The sequence below is a fragment of the Schistocerca americana genome, chromosome X (genome assembly GCF_021461395.2).
Source record: "Schistocerca americana isolate TAMUIC-IGC-003095 chromosome X, iqSchAmer2.1, whole genome shotgun sequence".
In the NCBI taxonomy this organism is placed as follows: domain Eukaryota; kingdom Metazoa; phylum Arthropoda; class Insecta; order Orthoptera; family Acrididae; genus Schistocerca; species Schistocerca americana.
In genome coordinates this window covers 432,253,285-432,267,851 of record NC_060130.1, presented here as the reverse complement: position 1 = coordinate 432,267,851, position 14,567 = coordinate 432,253,285, and the positions used below count along the sequence as shown (strand labels likewise).

At 41.9% G+C, this 14,567-nt stretch overlaps 1 protein-coding gene across 1 annotated transcript in view; it reads left to right on the top strand.

Annotated features, from left to right (window-relative positions):
* Positions 1–14,567, top strand: part of LOC124554693 (membrane-associated guanylate kinase, WW and PDZ domain-containing protein 1) — a 400,510-nt gene that overhangs the window by 249,570 nt on the left and 136,373 nt on the right. The window lies entirely within an intron of this gene.

The following is a 14,567-nucleotide window of genomic DNA, read 5'->3' as shown; positions in this document are numbered from 1 at the left end:
TGTAGGAGATGTCCCATGTCCTGTCGAGTGCCGCAGTCGCATTTATCGTCATTTTCGTCCAACAAACCCCATTTGATCAGATCAGATTAGATTTCACAGGAGCCACCCCAGTTCTGATGCTGTTAAGCATTCTCCAGGTTTTCCAATAACCAGAAACGCCGCTTGGTGGGTCCTCTCTTAGTGGATAAAAGATGGGAGGCTCATCTAAGGCGCAACTTAGGAAACGGCGTCTGGATTTGAGTCTGCTGGGGCCACACTCTTAGGCCAAATATTGAGTGACGGGCATCAAAGGTTTGTTTTAGCTTCTCGGTATGTTCATGGGCTTTCCTACGTGAGTCAGGGTTTGTGGAACCTGCGGCCGTGTGAAGATTTTCTATGGGGGTTGGTTTCATGCAGCCTGTCACTATCCTGCATGTTTCATTCAAGCTAATATCTACCTTTTTTGCGTGGGCGGATCTGCACCATACCGGGCAGGCATATTCTGCAGTTGAGAAGCACAAAGCTTGGGCTGAAGTTCTGACCACGGTAGGTTTGGCACCCCATTTGCTATTGGACAGCTTTCTTATTACGGAATTTCGTGATTCTACATTTTTGGGTGTTTTTTTCGCAATGATATTTGTATGTCAATGTTCTGTCCAGCACGACGCCAAGGTAGGTGGGAGTATCTGTGTGTTCTGGTAGTGTCCCATCCCAGGTAACATTGAGCCTGCTGTACTCTGCCTGCCTCGAGTTCAGATGGAATGCACTCACTTGAGTTTTGGAGGGATTGGGTTTTAAAGAATTCTTTTTGTAGTAGGTTGACATTGTAGAAAGGGCGGTTTCTAGTTTGTCCTCGATGGCTTCAAACCTGTTGCCTTGAACTGTTATTGCCAGGTCGTCTGCATATACAAAAGTTTTGGTTTTGTCTGGAGTTGGTTGGTCATTTGTATATATGTTGAATAGGATTGGCGCCAACACGCTCCCTTGGGCGAGCCCATTTTTCTGATTCCGCCATCGACTCTTTTTCCCCTCAAGCATTACGAAGAACTGTCTATTTTGGAGCAGGAATTCGATTATCTTGACTAGGTGGTAGTCTTTCAGGGTCTCGTAGGTTTTATGCAGTAGTGTCCGGTGATCTACTGTATCATAGGCGGAACTTAGGTCGACTAGTGCCAGCCCGGTGATTATGCTTTAAAAAGGACACAAACATATATGCAGAAAAGACTTGTTTTTTACTGGTGTCGTGGAGGCCAATTCGTGGAGCTCTAGCGGTATTGTAAAGCAGACAGTCCCGTGGTTAGGCTCTTGTACCCGCTGATAAATATACACTGGTGTGTAAAATTTGAGGACTACAGTAATTTCCGCCTTGTGTGTCACTGCCAGGTAACATAGCTTGATGAAACTTGGCCCACACATAAAAATAACTGTTACTGTATGGTACAGCAGAAATAAGCAATGAGACGAACTGTTACGACTCTTTCATTCAAAGGCATTAATTACACTGAAATCACAGCGATTTATGATGGTCCAGTGGACATTACAGAAGGCAGGACATGGTTCTTAATAGCGTTTGTGATCACCACGGATGGTAACGCATTTGTTGCAACGTGCTCTCATACTGGCCGCAAGGTTGGTACGGAGTTCTTGGGTTAGGGCGTTCCATTCCCCCACCAGCGCGCTTGATAACTGTTGGATTGTTGTTGGTGCATGTGGACGGGCTCCAGTACTTCTCCCTAACACACCTCACACGTGCTCGATGGGATTTAAGTCGGAGGAAAGGGCAGGCTAGTCCATCCCCAAATATCCTCTCGTTCTAAGACAACATCCACCTGCGCTGTTCGATGCGGTCCCAAAAATTTATCCATAAAAATGTAGGGGCACCTCTGAAAATACGAAATTTCTCGTAATGCAAATTAAACAGTGTCAGGGTGAAGTAAGTGGCCGAGTCTGCTCCGTAGCGGTCGCCGGGGGTGCCGGCTAAGCGCTGCATCCTATATCGATCTGAAGCTGCGGACTGGCTTCTTACCTTCCCACTGAGTGAGCCACAGATTCGACTCCAACTGAAGCATCGCCTCAACATCCCAGTCTTACAGTATCTGCAGTTATGCGTATTTACTATTGCGGGCGAGTGTCAGATGATTAATTTTTCCATTTAGGTTACTGAATGATGTCTGCAGCACGTACTTTATGACTGCTTCTTGTCACGTACGCGTTTGCCGATGTAGCCAGCTGGTACAATGAAGAATTTTTAGTGAAGGCACGTATGCGCCGTATGTTTGAGTGTCTGCACAGTAACGTAGAAGCAAATATCCTCGGAGCAGTGAAGCAACTTAAACCACTTAATAAAAGCAAGTCTTCTGGTCCAGACTGTATACCAATTAGATTCCTTTCGGAGTATGCTGATGCATTAGCACCATACTTAACAATCGTATGCAACCGTTCTCTCGACGAAAGATCCGTACCCAAAGACAGGAAGGTTGCACAGGTTACACCAATATTCAAGAAAGGTAGTAGGAGTAATCCACTAAATTACAGGCCCATATAGTTAAGATCGATATGCAGCAGGATTTTGTAACATATATTGTGTTCGAACATTATGAATTACCTCGAACAAAACGGTCTATTGACACACAGTCAACATGGGTTTAGAAAACATAGTTCGTGTGAAACACAACTAGCTCTTTACTCACATGAAGTGTTGAGTGCTATTGACAAGGGATTTCAGATCGATTCCGTATTTCTGGAATTCCGGAAGGCTTTTGACACTCTACCACACAAGCGACTCGTAGTGAAATTGTGCGCTTATGGAATATCGTCTCAGTTATGTGACTGGATTCGTGATTTCCTGTCAGAGAGGTCACAGTTCGTAGTAATTGACGGAAAGTAATCGAGTAAAACAGAAGTGATTTTTGACGTTCCTCAAGGTAGTGTTATAGGCCCTTTGCTGTTACTTATCTATGTAAACGATTTGGAAGACAATCTGAGCAGCCGTCTTCGGTTGTTTGCAGATGACGCTGTCGTTTATCGACTAATAAAGTAATCAGAAGATCAAAACAAACTGCAAAACGATTTAGAAAAGATGTCTGAATGGTGCGAAAAGTGGCAGTTGACCCTAAATAACGAAAAGTGTGAGGTCATCCACATGAATGCTAAAAGGAATCCATTAAACTTCGGTTACACGATAAATCAGTCTAATCTAACAGCCGTAAATTCAACTAAATACCTAGGTATTACAATAACGAACAACTTAAGTTGGAAGGAAGATATAGAAAATGTTGTGGGGAGGGCTAAATAAAGACTGCGTTTTATTGGCAGGACACTTAGAAAATGTAACAGACCTACAGGATTAGGGCTGCACATCATTAAAAGAAAGGCGTTTTTCGTTGCGACGGAATCTTCTCACGAAATTCCAGTCACCAACTTTCTCCTCCGAATGCGAAAATATTTTGTTGACACCGATCTACATATGGAGGAACGATCACTACGATAAAATAAGGGAAATCAGAGCTCGTACGGAAAGATATAGGTGCTCATTATTTCCGCGCGCTACACGAGATTGGAATAATAGAGAATTGTGAAGGTGGTTCGATGAACCCTCTGCCAGGAACTTAAATGAAATTTGCAGGGTGTCCATGTAGATGTAGATAAAACAGACTGGATGAAGCAGTTGCATGCAGTAGGCATCTTGTATTTTGATTAAACATATTTTTAACTAGCGTACGTTTTCCGTAAACAAACTACCTAGCCACATGTGTCTACAAATGTATGTCTTGAGTTTTTCTTCCGTGTCTTCATACAGTGTAGTTATCTATTTCTACATATACACGGTTACTCTGCAACTATCGAGCGAGGTGGCGCAGTGGTTAGCACACTGGACTCATTCGGAAGGACGACGGTTCAATCCCCCGTCCGGCCATCCTGATTTAGGTTTTCCGTGATTTCCCTTAATCGCTCCGGACAAATGCCGGAATGGTTCCTATGAAAGGGGACGACCGACTTCCTTCCCCATCCTTCCGTAATCCGATGAGACCGATGACCTCGCTGTGTGGTCTCCACCCCCGAACAACCAAACCCCAACTCTGCAACTCACGCTTACATGTTTGACAGAGGGTTCATAGCAACACCTTTAGACTGTTTCCCTAGCATTCAGCCCTCTAATAACATGTGGAAAAAATAAACTTCTAAATCTTTCAATGTGAGTTCTGATCTCTTATTTTATCACGATTGTCATTGCTCACTTAATAATGTTTTGGGATTCGGAGGAAAAAGTTGGTGATTGTAATTTCGTAACAAGATCTCGCCGCAGCGAAGGACACCTTTTGTCAGTGATTGCTACTCCAACTGTGATATCCACTATTTCTGATAATATAAATCAAGCTGTCCTTATTTGAACTTTTTCTATGCTCTCCGTCAATCTTATCTGTTAAGGTTCCCATACCCTGCAGCTACTCCAGAAGAGGATGGACTAGCGTAGTGTAGGCAATCTCGCGTGAGTAATCCACACATCCTGTTGAAGCGTCCTAAATTTCGCGTGCATCGCAATTAATCTTTGCATATGAGTAGTGTTTTTCCTTTACATACGGTTTCGGTTTTGGCTTATTCGCGTCAACCGACTAAACGACTTTGCACCTCGTCGCATCTCGAGCCAACTGTACAGCTTCCTAAGGGAAATTTTTGCATTCAAATTACCTAACATATTCCTCAACCTATGTTATTTCTAATGTCATGTGCAATACGGTATTAACTCATTTGTTACCGTACTATGTTAAAAACCATAGACTTCTTTGCCTACAGTTTTACTGATTGCACGTCTAATTCATATGTAATTTGTGCTTATACTAGTATTTAACCCTTTCCTTGATCATTCTGCTGTGTAATTGTTTGTGGGCCAAATTAAAAGCAGGAGAAGCAGAAGAAAAAGGAAGATTACTTTTGAAAGAGGTACTGCCGACAGGAAATCCGCTAAGGTACGGAAAGTGCTGTGCTCCTGGCGCCACCTAGAGTGCCATGCAATTAAAACTGAAACCTAATTGAGTAATAGAGTTAAGAAATTTATAGTGCGTATCAGTCAATTGTAATTAAGTTTATTATCGGCGTAAAATGTAGGCGGTGTGTATTGCGAAAATATGTGACTGTTGGTGGGAAGAAACAATACTCGTTCAGGTCTCGTTCAGTGGAATACATCTTACGAAACAAGCAAAGTGATTATACTGAGTCGTGTGTTGTTCGAGAAAGAATCTTAGAAGCATTTGGACAACTCTGGCACCATCTTATTCCTTGCTGGAATATCGCTAACGATAAATTGCAAGAAAGGTACTACATTTGTTTGTAACGCCTCTCAGTTGTATTGTTGGTTAGTTGCGATCATTATGGAAACTGACACTTATTACGAGGGCCCTCGTCGTAAAAGGCAGCCGCCTGTGATTTCCGCCAGTCTCCTACGCTACTGCGCAGCTCGTTGTCTGCGCCGAAATGGTGTCCTCATAGCCAGCGATTCTTGTAAGCGAAGAGATGAAAATAAGGGAGCCGATCGAGGCTGTATGCCTGGTGTCTCATGAAACACATCCCACAGAACTCATGAAACACATCCCACAGAAAACACTGCAGGAGCATCCTCTTCGCATCTGCAGTATGCGGCCGACAATTGTCATGAAGGAAATGCATGACAGTTACGTTATTTGGGCTGATGAAATCAGGCGAAACCTCTAAGCAGGACTTCATACTTGGCGGGAGACACTATTTTCTAGGCATCTTGACAGGCTCACTGTACGTATGGAACTGAAAAGTGCCGCGTGACGAAATAGACAGACTTACTAAGAGACACTGAGCAACACATCTGCTCAAGGTTTCATCGGATTTTTACTTTGTTTTTAATTTCGCGAGCTGTCGGATGTTGAAAAAAGCTCTCGTATGTGACACATGAGATTAGGTCGCTATCAGGATGGTGTGATGCTCGTCGTGAAAGAAGACCTATGCTCGTATATGACTGCAGATGTTTCTATTCCAAACACGGTTGGTGTTGCAAGTGTCCTTGGATGAGCTCGAATACTAGTCACGGCGATTCAGTAAGAGTATGCAATCCTTTAAGACGGCTTTTACTGCTGGAGGTTATTAGAGATAGAGCTTTGTAGCTACGTTAAAGGAATCGTAATGGAATTCTCCAGGATTGATTTTGGAAAGCAGCGTAAAACCAAAATCAGAATGGTCTTACTAAATTATTTTAACCAGTACGTACCAACCGGCTAACAAATTCCAGTACTACAAATTCATACTGAGCCAATAAAAGAACTCCACTGTCGTCCAAACAAACTAGATGTGTGACGCCTAATGTCCACGCGGCAGATGTTTTTCTTACCTGCCGAGTATTGGTATGCTTTCATTCTGTCGCTGCGTACTAGTCAGCTGACCTCTGACATCCCAAGCTTACACGCGAAGGAGCATTGCCCGCGTGAATCCCTTTTAAACAACAGATTTAATCTGTCGCTTATTTCATAGAAGCAGCAAAATGTGCTATGGAGTGAAAGATATATTCCAGTATTTTAATATTGTAGAATTTACTGCAATTGGAAATGGCAAGCAATAAGTTATATAAACGTGTTTTACTAAATAAAAATTTACAGAATTATTCTCAAGTGAGTCAGTTGCGGTAGGTACCACATCGCAGTTTCTTCTATAAATATGAAAGTAGTATGCCATAACGTAGCAAACATATATAGAAAATCACCAGGTTGTACAGTGTGAAGTGAGTTAACGAAATGGCCTCTTTCAGTGCTTCCGTTTAATTGCAGAACTGTCCTACACTAATACAGTATGTAAGCCGTCATTATCCCATTTTTATCGCACTTTGTTGTCCTATGGGGCATAACAAGTAGATTCAAGTGAAACATTTCAGATTTTAACAGTTCTGGCAGCAAATAAAGTTGTTTTGTAATACTTGAGCAACCGTCTGTGTGAAGGTCACGAATTGAAACCGGAGATGTCTGTGACAGTGGAGAATAGCTAGTGTCGGCGCTCAGTTTCTGTGTAAGAGCTTCAGTGCTGTGGGCCGAATTAGGTGCCACAGTGTGAGGATACTAATTGGCATTCGGGACGACGTTACACAGCCAATTTCCTTGTCAACCCTTTCCCAATCCTCGCTTGTGTTGCAGTTCTAATGATCTCGTAGTCGACGGGACTTTGATGTAAGTGATTAAAAATACTTGATTCACCTGTTTATTAGCTCGTCTTGTGAAAATACAACGTCGCATTTACGGGATTTCTGTGTCAAATTGTATGAACTGTGTTTGTTGCAGTTAAGCGTCAATCTGTAAGCCATAACCTTATTTTATTCAATTCCTTAATTTGACAAATCCTATACATTACATCTCATGTATTTCACACTGTTTCATCAGCAAATAGGGGAAAAAATTTAATCGTCTGCCATATTCACTAACAAGTGATTGATGTATGTAAAGAAAAATAGTGTACTTAAATCAGAATTCCAGCCGGAACCATCATTTTAGAGCGGACCTGACGAATTTAAACTGGTTGACACATAAGAACAGACGTATGTTTTCTGTTTATTAGCTACGAAAGGTACACACATGGCAAATCCGTACAATCTACTATGAATGTGTTAAGCGAGGCCAAACAATCGTGATCATTCGGATAAAAGCACAGTCTGATATCGAAGGTAATGAACGAACCCGTTGAACTCGATAAGGAGGCTAATTGCAAAGGATTATTACTGAGTATTGAACCACCGTTCATAGAATTTAATCTCAATATCAGGGACAGACCAGTGCTGTGTGTCAAGAAGAAAGAATCTTTACATCTTTCTTCTGGGGTAAGCATTATGCGGATATTCAGCCTAAAGTACCAACACAACCATGGTTCGCTTCTTTTAATTGCCGTAGAAAGAAAATATCCGCTATTAATGACCCGATGGGTGTCCAGGCGTGTTAACGCTATTGCTTCCGGAAGAGGGTGGTATGCCGGCCCTGGATCGAATCCGCCCGGTGGATTAACGCGAGGGTCGGTGCGTCTGCTAGCCTGGATGCGGTTTTTAGGCGGTTTACCACATCCCACTAGGCGAATATCGGGATGGTTCCCATGTTCCGCCTCAGGCGCTACGCAAACTTTTAGAATGCTTTCTCACATTTGCAAACAGCCTTTCTCTATATGCAGAATTTACTGTATATGCAGACAGATTGGGTACACTAGTTTTTTTCTGCAGGGTGAACAGGAGATTGATGACCTTAGCTGCTTGGTCTCTTTAAACACTTTCAGCATCGCCAGCATTATTATTGGGATGAGATTTGATCATGTAGCTGCGCAGCCCATCTGCACAGAATTCATTTGTTAGATTCTCATAACTGAGATTGCGACAGTAATTCGCCGATATATATCGATCTTATTATTTTCGGTTGCAAGAAGTACTGTGTACACATACTCGTAGAAGCGTTTCTATATAGAAGCTGAAGAAGACGGACATCTGTCAACCAATTACCGCCAAGTCTGTCATATGTACCGACAATCCACAAATATAAGTTGTTCTGTTGTTCACAGCAATCATTCATTTGTGACTGTATAATATTAATGTATATTATTCCCAAGTGTTTTGTTAGACTGCGAACATTTAGATGTAAGTATATCATAACATGTATAGTTCGATGAATTTTATGCATTAAGTGATATTTTCGCTCAGTTTGAATTATCTAGTAGTAGGGAAGAGAGAAGCACGGACGTGATACAGAATTTGGGGAGGAAATCACCGATCCACATAGGGGGAAACGATCATCGTAATAAAATACGGGAAATCAGAGCTCGCGCGGAAGGATATAGGTGTTCGGTTTTTTTCCGCGCGCTGTTCGAGAGTGTAATAATAGAGAATTATTGTAAAAGTGGTTCCATGAACCCTCTGCTAGGCACTGAAGTGTGATTTGACGAGTAGCCGTGTAGATGTAGAAATCTAGAACAAAAAGAAAAACGTTCTTCCTCGATGATGTGCCTAGAGCGTACGGGTCAGTTAATAGGCGCATTTGCAAGCGTTGATGGTGAAAACGTTTGAGTTTTGAGCGTACGCGGAGCCCCGTGAGCAGAATAAGTAAATAAACAAGGAGGGCGCAAGTGCAGGCGTGGTGGGCGGCAGCGTCCGGTTTGGTCCGCAGGAGCAGCGGCAGCGGCGTCCCAAGTATGCAGCCGGCTTTCAAGGACACGCTTCACACCGACAACCGCGTCTCGTTTCCCCCGCCATTTCTTTGCCGCTACTATACTATTTGCGCCTCTTGCGACGAGAAATGCTCTCTATGGCTACCGTAAAAGTAAAATAAACGTGTCGCAGTGGTTTTTCTTCCTACATAGGACAATCAAATGAACGGAAAATTAAATAAGTAAATCCATCGACATTTATAGCGGAAGGCGCTCAAAAGTAACTCGTCTAACAGTCACAGATCACGAGGCAGTATTTATTGGATTTTATGGAGGCTCAGTTGTTACAAAAACCAAAATTTGGAGTTCGATTCCCGGCTGCTTCTAGGATTTTTTTTCCTGTCACTTAGCTCTCCTTTCATCTCTGGCAGTGATTTGTAAATGTTAAAAATTCAAGCTGGACCGTGGTTCGGAGTCCGTGTTAAACTATTTCCCCCAATGACTCTTTCGTTAAGTTATGGTCGGAAGAAGGCATGGGTGTACCACCTACAATAGGATCTTGTCGACTGTGATCGGGGCAATGGTCTGGTGATCGTCGTGCGAGCCAACGAATTTCTTCAACTTGTGTGCTATTTTAGGTGCAGATTACATTATTTGTGTTTTTGTTTCGAAGTTTATCATCCTTTTACGGAACTTTTTGAACAGAATTCCTTTATTTGCTTATCCCCACAAGCCAGTTTTAGTAACCTTATGGTTTTATGAACTTTCATTGATCATTGATTGAACATTTCCCCGCAGAAGATCACCAGCAGAAAAAAGTACATGGTTTCCACGGAGAATGGAAAGTGGTCGGCAGGTACACGTTGTTTACGTGTGCACAGTAACAATACACGACGACGCAACTCCCAATTGTACGCTCATTAGTAACTGAATTAGAGAGAGCTGCTGTGATTGATTTTGGAACAGATGGTAAAATATAATTTTTGGTGAATGAATGTTTCATAGGTTCACAAGAAGTGAAAAAAGCCTACTGATAGTTGCCTCTGGTGACTATGAGAGTGCGTGCGAGGACGAAAATAAAAATCCTGTTGTCCTCTAATCAGTGTTTGCTTTATTACAGTCATATAATGTTTAGATAAAGATATTATTAGTCTTAGAAAGGTTTCACGTCCATTCAGAAATGGAGACTGAAACTAAACCCCACCAAGACAGAGACAGCCTGCTTCTATTTGAGCAATAGGGCGGCGAATAGGCAGCTCCAGGTCTACTTTGGTGACAAGCTACGTCACCACAATCACCACTCAAAATATCTAGAGATTACATTGAATCTGACACTGTCCTGCAAGAATCGTGTGGAAAACACCGCAACGAGGATACGAACTAGGAATAACATGCTAAATAAGCTTTGCGGAAGTACCTGGGCCTCCGATATTGAAACTGCGCACTTCAGCACTTGGACTAGTCTATTGCGGAATATGGCTCTCCTGTATAGTTCAGCAGCGCGTTGACACAAAAATGCTCGACGCACTGTTGAACGACACAGTAGGAATTAAAACTTGGTACACAAAGATCAGCCCCCGTTGAATGGCTGCCCATATTGAACCACATTCTATCATCTGTCTTCGACGAAAAGCAGCTCTTTTCCGTGAGTTTGAACGCCTACAAGGTAACTCGCAACTCCCTATCCTCCAAGACGCTGTTATCCTAAAAAGAAACCGGCTTAGATCAAGAAAACCACACATGAAAACAGCCATTGAACAGCATAAGTCTCAGTTCAAATTAATCGACTCCTGGGAACGGGACTGGACAGAGTCTTGTCCTCCGCGTTGTCAGAACATGCTTTGCATAAGAAAGAAACCTCCTGCCTTCGACAAATCGCGCAGAAGCTGAACAACGATTAACAGAAGTCGCACCAATCACGGCAGCAGCGCGGACTCTCTTTACATGTGGGGTTGGGTTCCATTTCCAAAATGCGATTGTCGAGCAGCCAGGGAAGCTGTTCGTCACACTGTTACAGAATGTTCTAGTTGGGCATATCGTGGAACTTTCTTCATTTCCCGATGGAAACGAACGGCGCAATTGATTATGTTTAAAAATTAAATATCTTGCCGCAAATTGCATGTGCTACTGTTTGTATTTTATTGAAGATTGTGATTTAAAAAAAACTGTGCGATAAATAAAATAACTATGCAACCGAATAAAACCCAACGGATTATGGGCCCAGAGAAAAAAAATAAAGAAACGAAGTGCATGTGAACAACGTAAAATTATTGCGAAATAAACTGAGAAATGTAAAATTATCGCGAAATAAACTGAGAAATATCCTAGCACGTATGAAACGTTGAAAAGAAGAAAATACTTAAAAACATCTCAATAAAATTCAGAATTTCGTGGGCTTAAGCCACGTGGGACGCTATCACTGAAGGAAAAAAGAAAGGAGACAGCAAAGAAGACACTGCGTTTGTCGCATATGAACGGAACCAAAAAATTATTTCAGAAGAAGATAACAAGAAAGAAAAAATGGCCATGTCTATTGATTTTGCATGTACAGGACATGTGTAATGAAGTGGAAAAGTTAACAAACTTGGAAAGACTATGGTACTGTTATAAAAGTTGCCTGCCGATATGGATAGTGAAATTAATAGCAACAGGAAACTCTGTGGGTGAAAACTGTACTCTCAAGGACGTTGGATGTCTTCCTGAACAGAATAGTAATCTAAATGCTATCACTGAGAGAGGTTCCACAGTTGTGTGTAGTAAACATGTTGTTCAAATTTATAGAGATAAAATCCTCATTTTAGAATGACCAAAAATAAAAAATGGATTGTATGGAGTAAAAAAAAAAAAAAAGGGGGTGTATGTGAAGCTTATGTGAGAGCTAAGGAAACAAGAAAACCATTTTCCACTGTGGGCAACAGGAGCACTTGAATTAATTCATACTGAACTCTGTGTGTGTGTGTGTGTGTGTGTGTGTGTGTGTGTGTGTGTGTGTGTGTGTGTGTGTAGAGAGAGAGAGAGAGAGAGAGAGAGAGAGAGAGAGAGAGAGAGAGAGAGAGAGAGCTTTCCCAAAATGTAGTAGGTACTGATACCACGTGATTGTTAAGTGATTTCGCTCCGCTCTGTGTAACCTATATAGGTTACGATATAATTCAGAGGCTGCAAGCTTGGTAAGAAAATGTGTACTGGAAAGTGAAAGTCAGATTAATCACATAGTTAAACTGAATAAAAGTGGCTAGGGAGAACACAAGTTATGCCAAGACTTCAAACTTTTGGATCATCAAAAATCAAGGCCACACAAAGAAACTACAAGGAATGATCAACAAGGACCTCAGTCTTTTTTTTTCACTGATTAGTCCATTTCAGTGTTAACATGGCATTTTCAAAGGAGTCCCCTCCTATCTGAATGCACTTTTCATAGCGTCTCTGACAGTCCTCGAACACAGGGTGTAGGCCGTTCTATGTCAGGTCCTTGAGAATCACCTCACTTCTCTTGAGCAGTGCTTTGGAGTTCTCAAGTCGAATGTCCCAAAGCTTTGCCTTTAGTGATGGGAATAAAAAATAAAAAAAACACATGGTGCAAGATCGGGGCGGTACATAGGTAATGTTACAATGAGCCAGAAACTGGACGACTTGATTTGCGACGTGAGGTTGCCCATTGTCGTAATGTAGTCTCCACCCAGTCCGAAAAAGTTCTGGTCGTTTCCTTGCAATGTGCTTTCTAAGTTGAGCCAATATTGAGGTGTAGTATGCTGCTACACAGTAATGTGAGGGGGAACTTCATGCTGGTAAATCATTCCCTGATAGTCAAAAAATGTGATCACCATGACTTTCCCAGCAGAGGGAACAACGTTCGCCTTTTCTCGTGTTGGAGAACCTGGTGATTTCCACACTGTGCTGGCTCGTTTTCCTTCAGGGTCACAATGATGCGGCCATGACTCATAACCGGTGATAATCGATTCCAGAAACGCATTCACTCCATCAACAAAGAAACGCGGCACCTCATGGCTTGTCTCCATTCGCACAGCCTTTTGTTCGGTAGTCAACAGTCGTGGCACCCAATATGTGCAAACACGGCTCATGTGGAGATGATCATGCATAATTGTAAAGACAGTGCCGTATGAAATTCTCAACACTTCAGTGAGGTGACGTAATGTTGTCCGCCGATCCTCACAGACAATCAGAGCAGCTGTGTTGATATAGATTTCAGTTACAGCCGAAGTCGAAAACACCAGGCCCATTTTGCGTAACACAGACAAGCCGGCCTTCTTTGAAGTCTTTGGACCACCTAAACACGTTGCGCGAGGTAGTGCATCTTCACCGTAAACTTTGTGTAGCTTTTTATAAGTGTCATTGGCTGTGTGGTTTAAACGATTTCAGATTATTATTGCACCGTAGTATTCCTCTCGCGAGGAATGGTATGCGAAATGCGAACAGCATCTATAAAATAGATCATTACTACCAACCTACCGATTTGAGAGTGCTGTCGCATATGGACATTATATATAAAAACCAGCACTTTTCAAACATTCATAGTACAGATAGGAAATTACCATGGAAGCTTAAGGAAAAATCAATTTGTCTTTGTTGATCAGCCCTCGTAGATAAAAAAGTAATTCATACATTTTCCTTTGCTTGAACTGGCTACAGACCCTGATACAGCAATAAGAAATATTGTTGTGTCAAGACATGCTGAATTTGAACAGAGAATGAAAAAAGAAACGGCGAAGAAAAATCGTGTTTTTAATGAAGAAACAAATGACGCTAACAATCAAATAGGTAAAATTCAAGGCCAAGGAAATAAAGAAGGAAGAGGATGTAATGGAAAGAAAAGAAACTACAATTTTAGGGATATAGGCAATCTAAAGAGTCCTTGAGATATGGAAATAACGAAACCGTAATACTTTCATAATATGAAGGACGAGTTAATGGTCCAGATACACAATAAAGTGCACGAAGGACACAGAAATCACTTGAACGGAATGACACATGGAAGTTGGTGAAAGAAAATGAGACAAAAGAGAAAGAGATATCGACAAGCGCACGGATATTTAAAGTCAACGAGGATGGTCGACATAAGGCAGGCTGGTTGTCAAAGGTTTTCAACGAGGAAAGGATATAGCCTAGATTTCAAGAATCATTCAGCCCAGTAATAGATGTCTGTTGACTAAGATTGTCGTTTGCAATGGCAACCGAGAAAATTTTCCATGCGAGAGTGTTTGATGTAAAAACAGCCTATCTCTATGAAAAACTTGATGAAAAGATTTTCATAAAGATACCTGAAGGAAACAAGAGGGCGGAAAAATTTGTGTTTTGAAGGAAGCTGTGTATGGCCTTAGACAAGCCACATCCAAATGGAATAAAAGTATGACAGATTTCGTAAAAACAGGACTGCTAATTCTGTTGAAGTCAGGGTAGTGCATAATTAAAAATGAAACTGAAGAAATGTGTATGACAATGCA